Source organism: Haliotis rubra, unplaced genomic scaffold (genome assembly GCF_003918875.1).
Source record: "Haliotis rubra isolate DU_JTF1 unplaced genomic scaffold, ASM391887v1 Scf189, whole genome shotgun sequence".
Lineage (NCBI taxonomy): Eukaryota > Metazoa > Mollusca > Gastropoda > Lepetellida > Haliotidae > Haliotis > Haliotis rubra.
The window spans coordinates 906820-930666 of record NW_025765880.1 but is presented as its reverse complement, the minus strand read 5'-3'; the positions used below and the strand labels follow the sequence as shown (position 1 = coordinate 930666).

The 23847-nt window shown below is 41.1% G+C and overlaps 1 pseudogene; it reads right to left on the bottom strand.

Moving 5' to 3' along the window:
• Positions 1-2532: 2532 nt before the first annotated feature.
• On the bottom strand, positions 2533-19318 carry LOC124274204 (annotated as a pseudogene).
• Between the last annotated feature and the right edge of the window lie 4529 nt (positions 19319-23847).

Genomic DNA, 23847 nt, shown 5'->3' with positions numbered 1-23847 from the left:
GAATATGTTCCTGTACAGGTTGACAACTGACTCAGGTAACTTCTTCAGTAATGACAACATATCACGCTGTATTATGTATGTATGGTGTTTTGAGGTATTTCAACATTTATTTACACCTAAAGAGGTATCAACACTGACCAGCAGTTTTAGGTATTAAAAAGCATAAAACCACAATTTCGTTATCTAACACTGTCTGACGAAGTTCATATGTGATAATAAAATGCATTTTTAAATAAATTGTACTCTTATCAGAAACCGTTGACATTATTTGACATTATGGACTGTACATTATGGTTTCAGTTTACAATTCTCACCAGCAACTGAGCTTGTGATGTAGAGCATCCATAGCAGTAGACCTGTAGAGAACATGACTGTTGTCAGCGAATCAGTTCAGGGAATGTGTAACTCCTTACTTGGGAGAGCAATATATAACAGAAGATGAGATAAGGGACCATATGTCATACATGTATGTATGTATGTTCTGGATTTTCCACTGTGGAGGAAGAAATATATACTAGTTGAATAGAAAGGAGTTGAATGTAACGAGGAAAACTAACATTTTTAGGCAATTTAAAATGGACAGATAGCCGAATGTACTGGACTTTGTAAACTTCTGCTCAAATGTATCTTCAAACATTAAACTCCGTGATTATATCAATTACAGCTTAAGACAGGGTATGATTATACAATGGAGAGACATACCAACAATGGAATTATATGGTTAACTTTAGTTGTTGAAAGTTGAACAAATCCGTGAATATTCCGACCGACGCACATCTTGAGATGTTAAACATATCTGTATCAGTAGTTAATGTACTTTTATAGACAATCAACTAATGATTTATAGGTGATCAACTATTGTTTACATTTCTTGTTTCCATGATAACTGTTGTTAAGTATTGTGATGGGTCCGTTGCATCTCCGTTTTGCAATGGCGTTAATTTACAAAACAAATCAAAGGTGTCTCTTGACGGTTGGTTGTACATTTCTCTGTTGTAGTTATAGGTGGTATTTGGGGTGCACTGTCATTACATGAGGAACATTGCAATAATGATGATGATGGTGACCTGCCTTGTATGTGGATCCTCTGGGAATTAGATGGCAACTGTGCCCCTATCAGTCTAGTTTAACCTTGCCGTAACACTTGAAAAAATAAACTCAACTGAGAGATATGTTATCAGGTTAAATAAGGTGCTTGAGTCTTAAAGAAGTACGTTGCAAAGAACTTAATGACGTCAAACACAACGTCAAATCTCAGGAAAATGTGTTTCATTTGACGTCTGAGAAAAGTCATCGTATTCAACGTAAACTTTCAAACAATAGTGATAAAAATTCTGTTTCAAGCCAAGAGACGAAAGAAGATTGAAATTTCATTTTACGACGTCCAAATGCGATCAGCTTTTGGATACATGCTGAGGTACTTGAGGGCATGTACATGCAATACAAATGTCACGGAAAGACATATTTTGCTTTTCACCACCAAATGTTACGGCACTTTGATGAAATAATAGCTAATATACCATCCCGTACTGTGATATCACATGGGGATATACACCTCCTCATATACTGACAGTCTAAATGTTAGTGAAATGTGTGTGAGTGGCGGGTGCTACAGAAACACCAGGACCGTTTACCAATGTTGAGAATTTTCATTCCTAGTTTGTCTTTAAACCATTTGGAACCTGTTTCAGTAGATTTTATATGGTGTTGATTAATCAAACGTCTGTAGAATAATATAGATTTCAGTGTAGGCCTGTATGCTGATCACTGAGGCCACAAATTCAGAACTATCTTTCACTAATTATCTTTTAGAAACTTGTACTAAAATCCTGAATACTGTAATCCTTATCAAACAACCTCTGAGCAAGAGCCACGAGGCGCCCTTTCCTATCTTCTTAGGACATACATGCTTAGTTGTATCTCAACAGTTGCAAAATGTTTGAGCAGCTGGAATAGTGCAAGACATCTAGGAAATGTTGACTATTTATATGATTGTCTGCCCTCGTGTCAGCTCTACATCTCATCTACAGCTCGTGGGCAAGGCCTATTTGTTACAACAGATCTGGTTCTGAAGTACAAGCCCGTTTGTAGTCTTCCATCTATTAATAGGGTGATTCTCTCTGCTCCAAATGTCAGCCACAGTCATAAAAAAATGAGTCCATGGCGCTTAAGATATTGTTTGTGCTTAGGCTGGGCATTCACTGATGACAGTCACACCACAAGCGTTATAATCTACATGAACTCCATTGTGTGGTCGTTCAGAAAGCAGACCTACAGCTAGGGCAATATAATACACACTGAAGGCGAGCAGATGAAGAATGTATAAGCATTGTAGAGATTTTGCTTTTTGGATTGGTCGAAGAGGGATTTTGAGGCAATATATTTGATTTAAAGCTTATAACCGTTCATAATTAATGGCTAGGGATGATGATGATGTTAAGGGTGGGGGGTGTGTCACCCATTATGTTCTGGGCAGGTAGGGGTCAACAATTTGTATCGAACTATAGGCCTGTCTCTAATTTATCCTTCATATCAAAATTGCTTGAGAAGGCAATCAAGGTACGCCTTGTTGATCACTTGACCTTGAATGATCTCTATGACGTGCATCAGTCTGCATATCGCTCCGATCATTCCACAGAGACCGTACTTCTGCATGTGATGGAGAGACTTCTTGCTGCAGCTGATGCGGGCTATGTTACAGTTCTAACGCTGCTTGATTTATCAGCGGCTTTTGATACCATTGACCATGTTCAACTAACTGAGTGTCTGAAAACAGAATTTGGTATTCATGGCACAGCTCTTGGATGGTTTGTCTCATACCTCAATAATAGGACACAATCTGTGGTCATTCAAGACGTGAAATCGTGTACGCATCAGCTTACATACGGAGTGCCACAAGGTTCCGTTCTTGGGCCCATTCTCTTTTCACTCTATATGAAGAATCTCGGCAATATCATTCGGCATCATGTTGTGATGTACGAGTCATATGCTGATGACACCCAGCTGTTGCGTTCCACTAAACCGGACTCACTTCCAGCCGATATGTCTATAATCGAAGACTGTATCCTTGACTCCAAAGCATGGATGATACAAAGGAAGCTGAGATTAAATGACAGTAAGACCGAGGTTTTGCTGTGTGGATCACCCAGTAGCACTGCTAAGGTGGATGTGTCTTCGTTGGTAGTGGGTAATGAGAAAGTTCCTTTCAGTGATTCCGTGAAAGACCTTGGTGTTTTTCTAGACTCAAATTTATCCATGGAAACACACGTAAACTCTGTTTGTAAGTCATGCTATTTTCATCTCAGAAATATTGCTTCCATTCGTGATATTCTGACATTTGATGCAGCTCACCACCTAGTTCGTTCACTTGTTCTCTCACGTTTGGATTATTGCTGCAGTCTTCTTGTAAATATCCGCCAAGATCTATTGTCCAAGCTCCAGAGGATTCAGAACTCTGCGGCGCGATTGATTTGCCGAGTCAACAAGCGCAGTCACATTACACCATTGCTGATACGCTTACATTGGCTGCCCACGAAACAGAGAATAGAATATAAAATCCTCACTCTCGCTTTCAAGTGCCTCCATGACAAAGCTCCAATCTATCTGAAAGATCTCCTCAGTGAATATGTCCCACCACGGCTTTTAAGATCAAGTTCTAATTGTCAGTTGAATGTCCCCAAGGTCAGATTAAAGTCATATGGACATAGACAGTTCTCTTACACAGCTCCCCTTTTCTGGAACTCACTGCCTCTTCACATCCGACAAGCCGCGTCCGTGGAATCTTTCCAGTCCCAACTGAAAACTTTCCTTTTTAAACAAGCTTATGAACTTTAATCCTTTCTTCAGATCACTCTATCTTTTAGCGCCTAGAGAAATTGCCTTGCAGTTTGATTTGTGCGCTATACAAGAACACTTATTATTATTATTATTAGTTACCTCATCGTTCACCATCAGTAAACAGCTGAGGAGATCCTGCCTGTCTCCGTGCTTTTCAAGCACTTCAGCCAGCTTGATGATGTACCAAGAACCGTGTCGCTTGCTCCTGTAGGACACGTATCCTGGTGCTGTTGCATACCCAAGAAGGAAATCAGATTCGTCAGGGATGATGTCAAGCTCTTTGTGGGATCTCTCAGAAGGGCATTTCGGTTTGTCAGATCTGTCATGCGGTGGGTCGCCTCTTACCACAGATGCATCGATTGCTGTTCCTTCAGATGGCACTGGCAAGTCTAACCTGTCCTCAACGTTCAAGCCTTGCATTCGGATGTTGCCTTGGGCTGCTAGGATGAAGAACATTTTAGGTTTGCCTGCTAAGGAAGGACACGCTGATGCCCTGAAAGGGGCTGTGAGATCAGAAATTTTGACTTCTCTACAGTTTGTCCCGTACACTCTGTCCCTCACGCCATGAGACAGAATACAACAGACAAAAGCGTTGAAGGGATTATGGTCAGTTGTGGAGGCTACGCATTGCAGTTCCTCCACCATTTGTGTGTCAGTAAGGTTGGTGCACAGCCGTATGGTAAACTCCAATTTGCTGAAGATGTATTCTAATCTCTTGGCGTCAGCGTCGGTCCCTTCCCTCTTCCCAAGACGATGCTGTCCTTTGTTGCTGCGACGTGTAGCATCACTGCTTTCCTGGAAGTAGCGGTTGTTGATGATGACGCAGATACCACGTGGACGGGCATTCATTGGATACGCTGAAAACGCAAATGATCGGGCATTTATATGACCATTGACAAAATGATGAAATGTGTTATGTTTCACCTTGGCCCAATGTCGCTTAGTGTTCAACATGTAGCAGTTTCATAGTTAGCAACCGCTACATAGAACTGTTAGATTGGCATTTTTAGAAGTTGATGGATAATAGAAAAGTATACAGTACAACCAGAAATTATTGAGAATTTAAGTTTGTAATTTTTTTAAAAGATTTCACTCATTACTCATGTATTAAATGTGAATATTAGCAGAACCTAAGTCCAGATTCAAAGAACAGTTAGTATTTTGTCAAGTCACCATGGGCAGCAATGTAGGCTTCAATGTGGCAGGGCATACTACTGATCAAAGAAGTTATAAAGTCGGGGTCCATGCTGTCCCAATATCGGACCACCTCTTCTTTTATTTCAGCAATATTTGTCAGATTTTTCTTATTGACACTTTCCTTCAGAAGTCCCCAAACATTTTCTATTTGATTTAGGTCAGGTCTATAGCTTGGCCAATCTTATAATGTCATATTTTTTTCGGTCCGAAACCAGGCCTGTGAATGCTTTGAACAATGTTTTGGGTTGTTGTCCTGCTGGAAAATCCAAAAATTTCCATAGAACACGTGAGCAGATGGAAGTAAATGTCCCTTGAGAATATTTGTGTACCGCTCAATGTTCATATTCCCTTCAAATACACAGAGGGGCGTTACCCCTAACACAGATATGCCACCCCACACGTTAAATTTCGGATTGTACTTTGGGCGCTGATACAAAGGTTTTTCAGTTTGTTTGGTCAAGAATTTCAGTGTATTAGGAAACAGCCACACAGAACTTTCGTCTGAGAAAATCACATAAATTAAAATTTCTATGCTGTAGGCACCAGTTCAACCTTCGCTCCTTTTTTTTCAGGTGTCATGTTGGGTGATGGAATTCCTCGACTTTTCTGCCAACCCATTGCATGCAGCTCAGTTCTAATTATCTCCTTAGAGACAGGCACAGTTCCTCTATCAATCATATCCAGCCTTAAGTTTTGTAAACTCCTTCATTTGTTTTTAGAAACAAGAATACCATGCCGCCTCCTGTCACCAACAGTCAATTTTCTGCGCCTACCTGCGCCTCCCTGGTGCTCAATGCCATATCCATTTGGAATATTTTTCAAAACACGATAAACAGTGGACAAAGGAATGCCTGTTCTACTTGAAATCACTTTAGCTGATCTGATGTCCTTACTCTAAAATCAACTTCCTCTTCTCTAAATCATCCATACTGAGGATCACTGAAATTGTTGTCTGCTAGCAAGTAAACAAAGGGGGATAAATCTTCACAAACTAATGAAACAGGATTAACCGAGTTGTCTCTCTTGAATGAAACCAAGCACTTGATAGCTGGTCAAGGTTGTTTATACTAGAAATCCAATTAAACATATTCCTAAAATTCTCAATAATTTCTCAACTTCTTTATTTCTTATGATAACAACTTTATTTCTTATGATGCGACTTTTCGGTATAGATTCGTATACCGTTGTCAAGCAACACAACGGTATAAGAAGTTGTACTACATATACATACATTTCCAAGCTACATGAAATGTGTCTTTGATTATTCAAAGGCCGGTGGAAATATAAAATATTACCAGATTCAGTGTCTTGGATGGGCATAGACAGGAATGACTGAAGGTCATCTAATGCAGCAACATCTCCACCACCCGTCGTTGTATTAGCAATGACGTCACCCCGGTAAGTAGGCACAAAGTCGGACACAACGCTCAAGGTGTCGGGGACGCCACAGAAACACTTCAGATTAGTTATGTTCCTCCGCCTGAAGTCCTGGTACAGATCGGGGTATTCCTTCTCCATTGCATCGATGATATGGACATGGGATACGTCGGCATGTTCAAGAAGTTCCTTCCATTTCTGGCTGTTGGTAATAGAATTACTTGTCAGGCGGCATGGAGAGCATTGTCTATAACCCCTGCCTTGAACAGAGATGTCGCCAGTCTCTTCACCTTCAACAGATAAAACAAATATGATGGAATGAAAACAGTGTAAAGGATAATAAACTTCTTAACATATGTCAAATGGTCAAACAAAGTATTCTTATGTACACATGAGAAAGATTCAGAAGTGATTTTGTTGTTGCATAAAAAGCACAAAACTACTGCTTTAATTCCACAGCCTTCGCGCATGCATATCGCAATCCCAGTGTCATTTCTTCAGAATTTCAAGCGTGGGAAAGAATATAGGAACAATATATTGGAAGTGTTTGGTTCTTCCCCCCTGACACGACAAAAATTGGTATCAGTTGATATTCTACTATGGCTACGTGAAATGCTCGAGTTTGATTGGTCAATCAATAAAATTAGACGCTATCAATTTTGGATTGAAAATTCGTCTGATTTCATGATCGCTTCACTGCGCACGTATACAACACTGCAGCATCAGTTTGACCACCAACATGGTTAATATCAACACAACAGACGTGATGGAAATGCTGATAAAACATTTATTAAAACTCGAAAAATACAATTATTACATATATATATGTATCCTCCACAATTATTAGGGAACCTCAATATCATATAACCTTCTATAATAAAAATATTCAAACTCAATTACAATAGACAGCCCCAAACATAAACAAACAATATCTAACATGTAAATCAGAAAGCCTTGTAACTTTCATCCCTATCTATACAAAATGTGCAGCAAATCCTTACTAAACATTTACCTACCTGGTAAATGGTATATTTGTTTCCGTTTAGAATCATAAGAATGGGAAATTCGCAAGATAAGGGTCAGGCGAAACACAAAATTTGTGCCACTCACACTCCATCATGTCCCGTTGCATCGTTCAAGAAATACATGTCAAAAATTGAACCACCAGAATTCTGCTCTCTGTCAGCTTCCCCACAAGGCTGTCACTGCTGGTGATCTATGTTCGTACACTTTGAAAAAAGTTTGGCCACAATCCAGTCCCAAACGATGAAAACAATGTTCCAAGGAATCCCAAGTTAGTCGCATGTACACAAAGCAGCACTGTCACTCTTTTCGTCGCATGCCGGGGTGGAGGCACCTACAGCCTATGTAAGTGAAATCATGATCAACACTCGCTGGTCATACAAATCTTTGAATAGTTACAGGTCGTAGGCGATCAGAAAATGATCTATTCTTCGATTCTGCAGGGTTCACATTCGACAGTCAGTCAAGATTTTCCACTGTCACTCAAAATGTAAACACTGGCTGTCCGCCATTTCAAACTGTTGCGTAACTGTCAACAACTACAGACTGCACTTCGAAGAAATATAAGTAGGTCAGAAGATTCCATTATAGTGTGGCCAGGGGATTAGAGTAACACGGCACGCAAAACAATAGGCTGGTTTCGGTCGTGTGGAGTTGGGATTTTATAAACCAAGCTCTTAGGTATTACATTGAATAAACAGTAGTTAGTTTTCTTTGGACAGAATATCATATATGTTGTGTAAGACCCTCAGCAACCAGCCTAAAACAACAGAGCAGATTTATGTCAATCCAATTTTTTTATGGCAGGCTCCAGACACGAGCATGCCGCTGCAATCTGATTGGTCCGTTGACAACGGATGTCCCTCTGCTCTTCGGCAGAGTTATCCCCTTTGACCATTGGCATATTACCGAAGATAGCTAATATTCTACATTCTTACACTCTCGCCCCCATAAAAAAAATGTCGACCCGACATTTCGAAACATGTATGCAACTATCAATACAATTACAAGTAAATATTAACCACTAATCAACATTCAATTTGTGACAGATTAAAATACCTTCGGTTCATAGCCATATACAAGTTCAGTAATCCACAATACCAACATTCCCACTCTAAATTCCAAAATACAACCAGAATATTGAAACCGCTTGAGAACCACAATACTATGAGATGGCCAGTCAACATAATACTGCAAGTCTACATGGAACATATAGTTAACACAGTGGGATAATTCTGGTAAACCGGCATGTCTACAGACATAAAAACTTGTAATTCAATAATATTCTGCAGTGCTTGCTTCATATGATCATTCAGTCTCTGATATGTTTGTTTAGTGGCAGTTGACCATTTGCACAGGTCTCCACACTACCTGATAGGTCCATGGGTTCGATATCACTGGTGATACTACAATCTGATAGAGGCGCTGTAGTGGGGCTGATAACACCGGCTGGGAGTTACTCAACACATTCATTGTTGGTCGTAGTTCACACCTCGTCGGGTTCCCAAGGGTGTCATATGTCAGTCTGGTTGGGTACCTTCTTCGTCGACGCTGCGGTCGGGGGTCCCTGATGTTGGTCTCGTCATCTGAGCATCCTGCATTGAGTCGTCATCACTTTCAACCGTTTCTTGCGGCGGATCAGCAGACTCTGTACCACTTAAGGAATCTTCACCTTGATGGTGATTCTTCGCTAGACGCTTTACTAGCTTCTCCATCCTCATCAGTGCAGTTACCATTACCGCGATCCATGGACTGACTTGACACTTGATTCTGTCTTCTTTCAGTCTCTTGCGGGTGACCGAGGATAATCACTTCAAAGTCCTCAAGATCACTGCTAACAGAAGAATCACTTTCATTTTCTGACTGTTGATAGTCTACAAGCTTTTACTTCACCGGAGCCTTTATTTTTTTCTCTTCCCATTTAACCTCCGTTTTTTCAACTGGCAGTCCATCACAGGGGAGCAACATATTTCTGTGCAACACTCTAGTCCTACCGATTCCATCCTCAGGCTTCACTTCACATACCGGGCTGTCCTCCATCAGTTGTTTGTTGACTATGTAAATCTTCTGTTCCCAGTAGGATCTCAGCTTCCCAGGCCCTCCTCCTCTCCGGCCATATTTCTGACGAGCACTCTATCTCCAGGTAGAAGGGGTACTTCTCACCTTCTTGTCATACTGTTCTTTTCCTTTAGCTGAATTCTTCTGCAGGCGATCTTGTTCGCTGGTCATATGCTTGCTGCATGCACTGTTTCCACTTCTGAACATACGCAGAGTGATTTCCCTTGGACCGGTTGTCATCTATACCAAACATCAAGTCAGCTGGTAGTCGTGGTGATCGACCATACAGAAGATAGAATGGTGAGTAACCTGTCACGTCGTTTCTTGTGCAGTTGTAGGAGTGAACTACCTTGTTCAAGTGATCCTTCCAGTTACTTTTCATTTTGCTCGGTAAGGTACGAAGCATGCTGAGCAGGGTCCTGTCAAAGCTCGACTTGTCCATTACCCTCAGGGTGATAGGGGTAGTCCTCGATCTGGCCATGCGACAATATTTCTGAAGATGATGAAACAACTGGTTTTCGAATTCGCGACCTTGATCATGATGGAGCTTAGTTGGAAATCCACACTTGAGCACAAAGTCATTAAAAATCTTCTCTGCAGCAGTCTTTGCCAATTTGTTTCGTGTTGCATATGCCTGAGCAAACCTTGTGAAGTGATCACAAACCACTAAGATGTACTCATAACCACCTGTGCTTCTTTCTAGATGAAGGAAGTCAATAGAGACTAACTGGAATGGTGCAGATGTTGATATTGGCTTCAGCGGTGCTTTCGTCGGGATAGTCGGCTTCTGGTCTTTCAAACATGTACACTCCTTGGTGACATATCTTTCCACATCCAGTTGCATGTGAGGCCAGTAAAACTTTTCCCGGACCAAGGCGACGACTCTGTCTGAACCCAAGTGTCCCATCTCGTTGTGAAACTCCTCCATCACAAGTCGTCTGAACTTTTTGGGAAGAACGATTTGTTGAGAAACAGTTTCTACTTTTCTCTCAGAAGATCAGTCGTTTCTGTTTTGTTCTTGTCATTGATCTTCACACTACCTTTTCCCTTCCTGTGCAGGCTACGAAGCACCGACCCAACATGATCATCATCCTCTTGAGCTCTCCTGATATCTTCAGCGGTGAAGCGACAGAAGTGTGAGGAGTTGCTCTGTGTCAAGCCTACTTCTGAGAGGCATGAGTGGTCATCTATTAGTGATGAAATCCAAACAATATCCCGTTCTCCATTAGCCTTAGAAACAGGCCTACCATACAAACGGTCAACAAATCATCAAAACTGAACTCATATACACCAAAACAGAACAAAAATCACCAAAAACTGCGACAATATCCTCTAAAACCGAAACAATACATCTGTAATGGAAGACAAATCGTTTGAAATGGAAACAAAACTCGAGAATTTTCAATTGACATCTGAATTGCTTCTTGGTCGATCTCGCAAGTGCATTCTGACATAAAATTGTCAAAGTCCAAAGGCATTGTGCTAAGTCTGTCAGCATCTAAATTCTTCTTTCCAGGCTTATACTTGATCGTGAAGTTATAGTCGGCCAGCTCTGCTACCCATCTGTGCCTTGTGCCATCTAACTTGGCTGATGTCAGGATGTAGGTTAGCGGGTTGTTGTCGCTGTACACTGTGAAGTTCGGTGCATAATAGAGATAGTCCCTAAATCTTTCTGTTATTGCCCACTGGAGAGCAAGAAATTCAAGTTTTCTTGAGTGTGCATGATAATTCTTTTCGTCTGGCGACAGTGATCTTGATCCATGCGCAACCACCCCAAGCATTCCATTTCCTTTATTCTGATAGAGGATGGCACCGAGTCCTTGCTGAGAGGCATCGACATGTAAGATAAACTCTTTCTTCCAATCCGGGTAAGACATCACCTTGTCATCAGGTCTTCTATAAGACTATTCAATGTTGCAGTGTGTTTCTCAGTCCATGTGATTTTGTGGCTTGATGTTAACTGTCCATTTTTCTTTTTCCATCTTGCTTTTGGTCTGTGTGCTTTATCCTCCATTACTGTGGCTGGTTTGGGCATACATAGCAGTTCAAATGGACACTGGGCTCTTCGAGAGTAATCTGGAATGTATCGACGGTAGTATCCGATGAAACCTAAAAGTTCCTTACGTCTCCTACAGTGCTTGGTTGAACTGACTTCAAGTTCGCTACTGCTTCCTTGTCCCTCGGGTCCATCTTAATGCCATTTTCCGATACTACATGTCCAAGATAACGCACTTCTTTCTTGAAAAGGTTGCACTTCCGTGGTTTCAACTTTACGCCAGATCCCTTTAACCGTTGCAACAACTTCTCACATCTTCCAAATGTTGTGAAAAATCCTTGCTGAAGACAATCACGTCATGTAGATATGGAAGGCAGATGGTGTCCCTCAGCCCATGCAAACAGATATTCATGAATCGCTGGAATGCGCTGGGAGCTCCCGTCAGGCCAAAAGGAATGCGAGTCCATTCATATAATCCCAAAGGACTGATGAAAGCAGTGTAGGCCTACAACTCTCCTTTACAAATCCCTGGTGATATGCCTTGCCTTGATCGAGTAGTGTGAACCATCTGTTTCCTCCAAGGCTGTCAAGAGCGTCTTGTATGCATGGAAGCAAGTGCCTGTCACTCACTGTTTTGCTGTTCAGTGCGGGTAATCTATGCACAGTCTCAGAGTGGAGTCCTTCTTCCTTACACATACCAGAGGACTTGAATAATTTGATTTGGAGTGTTTAACCCAACCCAATAATCTTTCACTTCCTTATATAATGGTCTTGGAATTGATACGTAAGACTTCTGTACAGGCACATTATCAGTTAGTTGAATGTCCATTTCTAATCCGGGGATCGTACCAATATCATCATCATTTTTACTGAAGACACCAGACTCTTTAAACAACATCTGCTGGATCACTCCCTGTTGTTCATCAGATAGGTCTGGACTATCTAAATCCACTGGAGGCTGCCAATACTCTGAGGTGTCTTTCTGTACAGGCTGTGATGTATCGTCCAATATCTGTGTGTCTTGTGAAGTAACTCTGTCGGCTGGTACAGCATCGTCTGGGAAGGGGATCACAGATGATCCTTGCTGGAGTGAACCATTAGGCAGGTCCTACTGTGTACCTTGATGTCATGGTTTGTGGAGTTCACTAATGTCACTGGAATGTTGTTCTTGACTCCCCTCTTCAGCCGAAGAAGTGATCATTGCACTTGAATCCGATTGGGCCATGGTTCCTCCATGTTTGGTTCGAATGAGACAGTCGTGGGTTCACTGACATTGGTTGCTACCATACACTTGACCTGTAGAACTTGACCTACCTGCTTTAACAGACATCACCTGTCTTCCACTGCAAACTTCACAGAAGGTCTCTGGCCGGTCTTCCTGCAATAGCTTCACAACAGCTTCCAGCTTATTTCTATTAACTGCTAGTAGTCCTGACTGAATGACATGTACCATACTAGACTCAACCTGATTGAAGAGATACTGCTCAATCACATTAAATCCTATAATGGGAATAACAATACTAGACATTCTAGTGACTAGAAATGGAACACACAGCTGTCTGTCTGCAGATCCCTTAAGCAATTCAAATTATACCTGTACCCATCCTTCAAATGGTATGTTCTCACCATTGGCTACCAACTCATCATTATCTAACAACTCACTAACTAGTCTAATTTCTAATTCTGGTTTGTTTTCTTTTAACCACTGCATTGGTAAAATAGAGACCTGAGCACGTGTATCCCACAATGCCTCTGTCTTCAATCCATCAAACACTCACATCATTTTACATTGTTTACCAACTAGACGCACTAATTTGTCTTTTTGCCGTTGGGTGAGATCAGTGTTCTTCCCTAACCCAAAATCGTTTTGTTCTAGTGTCTCTATAGCAGCACATATTGGTTTGTGTAAGTCCCAGTGCACTGCTTGACAACTGTAGGAACAACATAATGCACTATGACACTTCGAACACTGAAAGAGATGTTCATTATCCGCACCCTGTCCACACTGCACACATACATTGGGCAGATTGTCAATAGTCAGTGATTGCCCTACATTGCTGACTCACTCCGTTTCTGATGTCGGCCCTCGTCTCCGCCTCTGCTTGCAACCAGCCGAGAAGTGCTCTGATGAGCCACATCTAAAACAGAGGTCACAACGTGACTGTCCACTCTGCTGACACTGCAGACACAAACGTGTCCGAGGTACTCTTGGTGCTGCGCGCTGTTGTTGTTGCTGTTGTTTTAAAGAGGCAACTTCAGCCAGAAGTGTCTTCAAAAGTTCACCAGTAGATATTTCTGTCTCGACCGACTTCATGCTTGCAACTTGAGTATTCTTCCTCTTTCTTTCCTTTTCTGCAGACACAGTGGCGCCCACTTGACAAATTATCTCATCGTCATCAGGGTTCGATGTCAGGGTTGCTCTCAACTCCTGAGCTATTATCGGATCTCTCAACCCGGTGAGTATTGTTCTGAGTGTCATACTCCTGACCAGCTTCTGGTCATACACTATCTCTGATCCTTCTTCTCTGCAGGAGAAATTTATCTTCTGACTCAAGTCAATTGCAAGCATTCTCCAAACAAAATCTAAAGTCTCTTCATGCTGACCCTGAGCTCCACAACTCAGATCTTGATATAGCTCTGTAGCTGTCTTCTCTCCATAGTAGTATGTAATGGAAGGAGTTTACGAAAGTACAGGTAAGCTGAGGTCAGTCTTCCCTTCAATATATCCCTTGAGAGGTTCTGAAGCTGGAATCGCTCTGATCACGCCATCAATGATTTCAGCTGTCCTATACTCTCTTTCTTCCGCAGATTCAATCTGCCTGATCAAGCTGATACATCCTATCCCTTTCTTCATGATGGATCCATGAATCTTGAAGTCCTTTGCGGTCAGTTACTCTGACCACTGGTGGTTGTGCTGCTGGAGCCAACTTCGACTCAGATGAGATATCTTTTGATTCTCAACCAGTGCAGCTAACAACAGTTGAGTTTCTTCTCCCCCTTGGCTTCGTCTGTTCTGCAGTCAGTGATGTACGACTCTACTGTCATCAACAAAGTTGATTGGTCGGCACCAGACTTGACAGGAATCCCCATACGCTGGAGCAGATCTGACAAGTCGTAAAATCGACATCTCGCCATACAGACGTGACTTGACCTCCCATTCAGTCTGCATCGGCATGTTGCTGATGTCTCTTCTTAGAGACTATCAATTCTGCCTAACAATCATCTAATTTCCCAACACAAGACGTTTATCTCCTAAATATATGTTCTGAACTGAGGAGTTTGACTGTTCAGTCCACGTTTCAGGAGACGATTGTCTTAAAGCTGGGTTCAGCTGGGCTCGACGGTGCTTCTGATGTTTTGTAAAACTCTATTTCGATTTAACTGTGGAGATAAGGACTCCGCTGCAGCTTGATTGATTGTCTACCATTGCGCATTGTGGATCAGTCTCTCAATATCCCTAATTAGGACAGATCCGCACCAACAGAACAAGAACGGGTGGCCCAGTGGTTCTTATGTTCCCGTCATATTGCCCTGTAAGAACTTCCACAGCTCGCCATGATGTATCACTCAATATCATTCAAAGCAGTCGTGACGGACTGACTGGTGATTATCCTCTAGACCATTTCACACCTTAAACTCAGACATGTATATGTTGCTATGTATTTATCATCATGCACAGAGAGGCGGTGGGACAGTCCAGTGGTTACAGCGTTCACTCGTCACGGCGAAGGCCCGGGTTCGATTCTCCACATGGGTACAATGTGTGAAGAACACATTTCTGGTGTCCCCCGTGATAATGCTAAAATATTGCTCAAACTGGCGTAAAACCCAACTCACTCACTCACTCACTCATTATGCAGAGAGAACTACACACTGTCTTCAAATGACAAATACGTAACCTTGCCGTTTACATAAGCTACCATCAGTCCACGACTCAAATCTGATAATTAATTGCCTTATACCTATTGTGTGTAAGTGTGTTTACCTGGGACGATTTTCGATGCCTTACATGTACCACAAATCGAGCGTCTTCCGTGGATTCGTCTGGAGCATCTAGCTCTGCAGAGATGAGTTCAGCAAGGTGGTCATGATCTTTCTTCAGACTGGGTAAGAGGAATTTTGGAATGCTTCAAAGCGTTACTTTCCGTAGATATATCTGAAAAGAAAAACTTGTTGAAAGATACTCTGCGTAACTGGATATCACACGCTAACCATATCACACGCCAACACGTGAGTGTCGATTACCCGCGACAACAGATTCCATTGGACGTTAACAGACAAATTAGAGGGGCTAATTCCATGAATGGATCGCTGAAACATAGTGAGGCCAACAGTTGATCGCATGGACGGGAAAACATGCCCTACCTACCTGTAAAATATTTAGATGTCCCGAATGATATTACTTTTGTGGTACTTATTAGATTCCATTGTCAAGTATGAACCTCTGAATGACATTTAGAAGTTATAGGTGGGAGCTTTGCGGATATCAACTTCCTCATGTTGGCGCACACTCACGTTTCGGAGTATATACTTACTGCGTTCATATACATACCCCGAAGATCGCGTTAATCAAAATACAGAAGTTGACATCCATAGACTCACCCTGCACCCCCACCCCATCCCCAACCCCCATCCCACACCCATTTACGTTTCAACATTATTTCCTTGCTACATCCTGCAATCTACAAGCTGCTACCCTGCTCTATTGCATTGTGGGAAAACCATGGCAACACAGCGTAAGGAATGGTCACAAACCTTATGTATTTTTCCATATCGTGCACAAACACATATATGTTGCACAACCTGATCTACACATCATAAGGAACAAGACATTTAGCATTCATTAATGATCTTCACCTGCACAAACACATATATGTTGCACAACCTGATCTACACATCATAAGGAACAAGACATTTAGCAATCATTAATGATCTTCACCTGTAAAATTCTTCATTCTGTGACTTCTTGGTTCCCTTCATGATGATGCTGTCCTTGTCAGAAACAGACATGACGTCATCCTCCAAAAGTCGGTCAAGGACAGAAGAGTTCACAAGGTCAAGGTCGCTGATTAGGTCGCTGTTACATTTTTTCAGAGCGTCTCTGTGGATGTTGAGTCTCTTGTCTTCTTTTTCTGAAAATGGATCCTATAATGTCAACGCCAGACAATAACCAGTCTCGACTGACTGAAGAAACAGAATCCATCGGGCTTAAAAGGCAAAATTGTATTCTGTTGGGGTGGTTTCCACGCATTTTGAAAGGACGGTTACGATTTGAAAAATATGTGACCATTTTCATTGTCATAAAGTATTTGGGTTTCACATGGCCCTCGGGTTTACCAAAGGGGACAGGATGTTCGATCAAGCAATAAACACATATTAAGGAATCTAGAAAACATGCAACACATTTAGTGATTTCTGAAAGGTTTGCAATGTGTGTTTACCAAAAAGGGGCTTTGTTGTTGTTTAACGCAGCATTTAGCAATATTCCAACTACATGACGGTGGTTTGTAAATAATCGAGACAATCCAGTGATCAAAAACAGGAGCATCGATCAACGCAACTGGGATACGATGACATGTGTCAACTGCCCCTGACTACCCACCTCTTTACGACAAGCATGGGTTGTTTAAGACCAATTTTAACCTGGATCTTCATGGGTCTGTTCGGACTGACTGTAATGGAGCATAAATGTTCCTAAGATCTGATAAACCATTACTTTATACACAAAATACCCGTCGGATTTTCACGCTCCCCACGGTACAGATGTACAATACTCTTGACAGAGCACCACCGACAATTTAACTGGTTCCACTCACAGGCGGATCCAGGGGAGATGTGGGGTGTGGGGTGTGTGCAGGGGTGCGCACCCCACTTTTGTCCTGAAAGTTAATTAAATGACCATTGAAACTCTCTTGAAAACAGGTGAAAATGAAGTGTGCAAACCCCCCACCCTCGCCCTTCTGACTGCATGATCAACCTGTACACGTGCAATACGTATCTATTATAAACTGTTCCCTTTCACGAAATACTTGCATGATGTAATTTTCCGTGCAAGAAATATCCCTTTGCACTTTCTTCGGGTTGCACTGACCAAGTTGTAGTAATTTGGCACATTTTTGAGCATACATTTTGAACCTCTCCTCAACATTATGGATACTCTTTACCATCTCCTCTTTGATAATGTCCTTCACCTGTGGAATGTCATCAACACTCGATCCACTATAGTCATCCTCAGTTTCAAGGCCGCATAATCGTTTTAAGAGATCGTTGACGACCGAATCTGGCACACTACTCCGATATGGTTCCGCCATTTATGGAGTAGAGTCGCGTATTCCTACTGTTTGATGTGTTCGTTCCTGAAAGTAAGATGGTATTGTCATGGATGTGATAAGAACACTGTAACAAACATATTTATATTGTGAATGACCAGAAATGTATGAATGGAATGAATGAAATTGTATGTATGTATGTATGTATGTATGTATGTATGTATGTATGTATGTATGTATGTATGTATGTATGTATGTATGTATGTATGTATGTATGTATGTATGTATGTATGTGTGTGTGTTTGTATGGATGGATGGATGCATGTTTGGATGGATGCATGTTTGGATGGATGGATGGATGCATGCATGTATGTATGTATGTAGACTGAAATGAAAGGAGTTGAATGTAACGAGAAAAACTAACATTTTTAGGCAAAAGTTAAATTGGACAGAGAGCTGAATGTACTGGACTTTGTAACCTACTGCTCAAATGTATCTTCAAACATTGAACTCCGTGGTTACATCAATTACAGCTTCAGACAGGGTATGATTATACAGTGTATAAAAGAGACATACCAACAATGGAATTATATGGTTAACTTATATGGTTAAAGTTGAACAAATATTCTGACATCTTGAGATGTTGAACATATCTGTATCAGTAGTAAATGTACTTTTATAGACAATCAACTAATGATTTAATTATATGTGATCAACTATTATTGACATTTCTTGTTTCCATGATAACTGTAATTACATACTGTGATGGGTCCGTTGCATCTCCGTTTTAGCAATGGTGTCAATTTACAAAACAAATTACAGGTTTCTCTTGACGGTTGATTGTAGTTACCCCCCGATATATAGGTGGTTTTTTTTTGGTTGTGTGTTTGTGTGTGTGTGTGTGTGTGTGTGTGTGTGTGTGTGTGTGTGTGTGTGTGTGTGTGTGTGTGTGTGTGTGTGTGTGTGTGTGTGTGTGTGTGTGTGTGTGTGTGTGTGTGTGTGTGTGTGTGTGTGCCCATGTGGGGAATCGAACCTGGGTCTTCGGCGTGACGTTTTAACCACTAGGCTACCCCACCCCATGTATGTATGTCTTTTGCTTAACATACGATAGACGATGATCAGTGTCAAGATAAGAGATGAGAATAAGGTGTGATAATATAGTGATAATATCGTGCTTATGTAGACACGAGCATGTCCGTAATCGTGCCGGAGGACGGGAGCGCGTCTGTTGGTCTCACGCAGCCCTGGTTCGAACCACAGACTATCACGGTCTTAAATAAGAGTCAGATATTCTATCAAATTTAAAGGAAAATGTAAAAAGTTTACCTTCTTTAGATACGCTTTTCTCTGAATGTTACTGTTAAACTGTACCTATATTTAGTAACGATGTGAGGCTATATTTATCGATTACTCGTAAGGACTACATATAGCATTTACCGTTCAACCATGCAGGTGTTCACTCATCAACATCACGTGACATTTACACTGACACCCTCGACAACACCCGAGTCAGGTGACACTGACTGTGTTGTTCATTAGCCGGACATGCGTCTCCACCTGTACCAGCGCAACCCTACGGGCTCCTACTCGCAGACAACTCACAAGCACAGTTACTGACACATGATATAAACCTAGCTGGACTGACAACACCAAATAAACTTACTCACTCAAAACCTTTTACCTGAAGTTTGTAGCTCCCTGACAAGTTTAAAATGAAAGTTCGGGATTTTCCCCAGTTATATTTATAGTAAGACAGCGTAACTGGCACAATGTGGCAAATGCGCGTTCGCGATGGTCTAGTTAGACAGGAACCTAGTCCTATCAGAAGGAACGTTGCTTTCGTTTCTTATTTAGGTTCAGTTTGAGTGTAACATGACGCTAAAAACCGTGGTTTGACTTTTCCGGTAAAGTACCGTACAATACAATGTGGCATATTGTTGTTTGTGACGTAGGTGGGTATGTTAAATATGCAGGCGTATGTACCAAAACAGGTAACTTAATTTAGAGTGACTGAGGGGTGGATGAGTGAGTGAGTGAGTGAGTTGGGTTCAACGCCACTTTGAACAATATTCCTGTTATATGAGGATAACTGATATATAGGGAAAGCCCGTATTGATGCTGGTCTCAGGTGTCTGTTGAAACCCACCAGCATGGGTATATCGCGCTCTCAAGTCTACACACATATTCGGAGTAAACCCGGATTCGAACCCAGGTCCATGGGGTTTTGGCGTACACAAGGGACGCAACTCTGCACGACTAATTGCGGAAAGGTCTTTGGGAAAAAACAAACCATTCTTGTGAGGTCACGAACAGCGTATGTACGCCGTGTCGTCTCGGTGGAGCAGGCCTATACATCTACAGTTCACATTCGAAGTATCATTTTCTCAAGAATCTCAGGTTAACCTGTGGTTAATAACGACTCCTGACTCTTTAGTAGGGTGTTCTTGTAATGGAAATTCGTTGCCGAAATACTGATATACCGGAATTGCGTTTCACTGTACGCAGTGATAATTTTGGTATTACGGGATTCCAAATGACTGAGATTGGGTAAGTTCGATGTTAGGTATCCAGCTTCTGCCCGAGATGGAGAGATCAGAAATGTAAAACACGTTCTTTGTTAAGAGATACTTCCCGCACCTGAAGGGATAACGCCATATCTAACGTGCAATGTCATGTCTCAATGTATAACGTCATATTGAAAGTAGTATGTCATGTGTTAAGGTATAATGTCATGTTTGAAGTATTTTTATGGCACGTCTTAAAGTACTGTCGGAAATAGAAAAAACAATGTTTTTAGGCTATTACTCTGTATCCCTAACATTTACACAGTTGCAAATGGCATATGTCGAAATAACCCACTTGGCGTTCAGTGGGATATTAATAGGATATCTAGAAAAGTATGTTTACTCGTAAAATCGGGCAATACTTAGAAAAAATACGAATAGCCGCTGAAAACAATAGATCAGTCTATAGATGGCAATTAGGTCGCTCAGCCAGGTATGACGACGGATCGTCGATTCCTCTGGCATGAAATGCACTTGCTGCCTTCAGGCGCAAGGGATCATCTCAAAGATATTTTATGCTTTTTCATATGTGTTGAATATGTTTCATCTATTGTTTGACATTTTATGTGGGTTTTCATAAAGTTTATGTTGAGATATGTAAAAGAGTATGATACCCATAGCAAAGCTTAAATCAGCCATCGTATTAAATGTCTCAAAATGTGTAAGTGACATGACCATCCGAAGATCTACAAGACTCGATATTATTTGTAAATTGTATGACATACCGTTTGTTTCCCCAATTTAATTCCCCTAAAGGATTATCTTGTCTTAACTGATATCTCTGTTCACCCGCCCGACCCCATCCACAGCCTGCGACGCCCGTCCTGGTTTTGCTTTTGAGACGACCACTCCTACCTGTTTGTTCTTATAGTGATAGTGAGACTCCATGGTAGCTACATCCTTAATAATTTCAGTATTAAAGTTATAATTTTTTACGTCAGCTATCGTTTATAATGAAGCTAAGTCTAGCTGCAAAATGGGCATTTAAAAATTGTCTTTTGTAATACAATATCAGCGCACATTAATCTGCATAAAGCCATGGTCTGTTCCCAATTTGTCGCTTTGGACTCGCATTGCTCATTTCTGCACTAATCTCTCCTCAGTAAAGTCCTTTTGTGACGTTTCCTATGTCCCTACCACTGAGACTGTAGTTAGGCTGAACTTTGTTCAACAGATATTTCACACTTTCACATATTAATTGCATAAATTGTGGACATGAATGTGAAAAAAGGGTTTTTTTCTATTTCCGACAGTACTTTAGCGCATAATGTTCTGTCTGAACTATTTGTCTCAAGCACACCATGCATGCCGTGCGATGCAGTGGAATTCAGATACGATACATCAAGTGTTTGGGACTACATTGTGTCTGAAGTGTGATATATTACAGATTACTAGGATAAGTTGAAATACACACACGCACACATGCAAAGGTACACATGTAGACATTATCAGTAATGAATATTGATACACGCTTAGAACTGTCGTCATTACTGGTATTTATTGTGACGTCATAAATCATAACTTCGTATAAGATATGTACTGTCAGTTACCTCCAAATTGGCATTTTACAACAAAAATATTTTGAGCGCATGAAATTATGTGAACTTCGTATGAAGTTTTAAAATCGTATTGAATCATAATCCTACTAACGGCCTGTGAGTACTGTTTTTACGATAGCGTACTGGGCAATATTACACAATTAAATGTACAGTCTGTTTTCATTCTACGTCCATCACTGCTGTTATAAATGTACAGTCTGTTTTCATTCTACGTCCATCACTGCTGTTATAAATGTACAGTCTGTTTTCATTCTACGTCCATCACTGCTGTTATAAATGTACAGTCTGTTTTCATTCTACGTCCATCACTGCTGTTATAAATGTACAGTCTGTTTTCACTCTACGTCCATCACTGCTGTTATAAATGTACAGTCTGTTTTCATTCTACGTCCATCACTGCTGTTATAAATGCTAAATATCTCTTACATAAAACAAACAAAATAACAGAAACAAAATACGTTGCCGAATAAACCCATTCGTTCCAACAGGAATATCTTAAATACTAGTAGTCTAGAGCTCACTGGTTCCAAGCTGGCGCAATCGCATTCAGCGTGAAATGACTAGGGGACGGTAGCGCTACCTATCGGGGAAACCCCGCTCTATAAATAGCACTTCCGGATCTCCACAAGATGGAAGCCACGAAGCATCTACCACATTATCTGATGTTCTAAACCTGTTCCGTAATATTTCAGGGGTTTCATTTTCAGCTAGCATTGGTGATTTTCATAAACACCACCAATTTTTAGTAAACGTTGCTTGTTTGTTCTGTTTACTGGAGAAAAATATCCCAACATGTCATATTTTCCAAATGAATCATCTCATCTGATCGAACACGGTTCATATTACATTGTTTAATATGTGCATTAACTAAAGTCGTTCCAAGGACGTTGATGAAGTATTATAGCATACTTAGTATGTCAGTAGTAGGGGCAACTTTACTAAACGTGTGACGCCGTGAGGAACAGGATGAAAAAACCCATTAACTTTGTAATTTAAAACCAAATCAATTGTTAAAATGATTTCTACTGCATTGTTTATTTTTGGTTTATTCTATTGTAAACACAAGCGATCTTCGGGATGTTTATCATATCTGGCAAGCTGTACTATCCTTCTACCGTAGATGAAGTCTCAAGAGCAAAAATAGTGTGTTTAAATGTAAATTTTGGGATGAAAGTTAATAGATATGATTCTTTCCTGTTACAATATTTTTAATTATTTGCAATAAGTGCAGAATTTGACTGACAGGTCTACAAAATGTTATAAAATCGGTTTGGACTAAAATGAAAGACTCCTTAAATGTGACCTGACACTTAAATCTTGACATAGGTTATAATGGTAACTAATCCACATTTTTCGCAGTTATTTCTGGATACTTGATGAATCAGGAACACTGAAGATGTAGACGTTCCTAGCAACTTCCCCCGCCATGTTGCCAGAAACAACAACACCAAAGCAGCCGTTCCAGCTTATTCTCTTCTTTTGTTTCCTGTTTGTTGCGACAAACTTCGTGAACAAAGTGAGTTGAGTTTCAGCATGTTCTAGGTATATGTTGATGGATTGATAAGGTTGTTCCAGGGCTGTTGTTTCTTCCTATCGATCTACAACAGGCTTCAACCAAATATGCTAGATGACCACCTGGTCCTATTAATCTCCTCTTGTGACAAGCATGGGTGACTCACGTCTACTCTAGGGCAGCCACAAGTGGTTTGGTGACCACTGTATCAGTTCAGTTGCACCGTGTGGTAAAGTTTCATGAGGAATAAACCCCTGATATGATCGATTTGTAATTTATTTGAGTTTTGATTATAGTGAGTGAGTATTGTTTTATGTCGCTTTTAGCAACATTCCAGCAATATTATGGTGGGGACAGCAGCAATGGGTACACATTGTACCAGTAACTAAAGGAATCACAACTGGGCCGGCCATCTGGAGACTCTGCTGTCCACAGTCAGGAGGTAGGTACACAT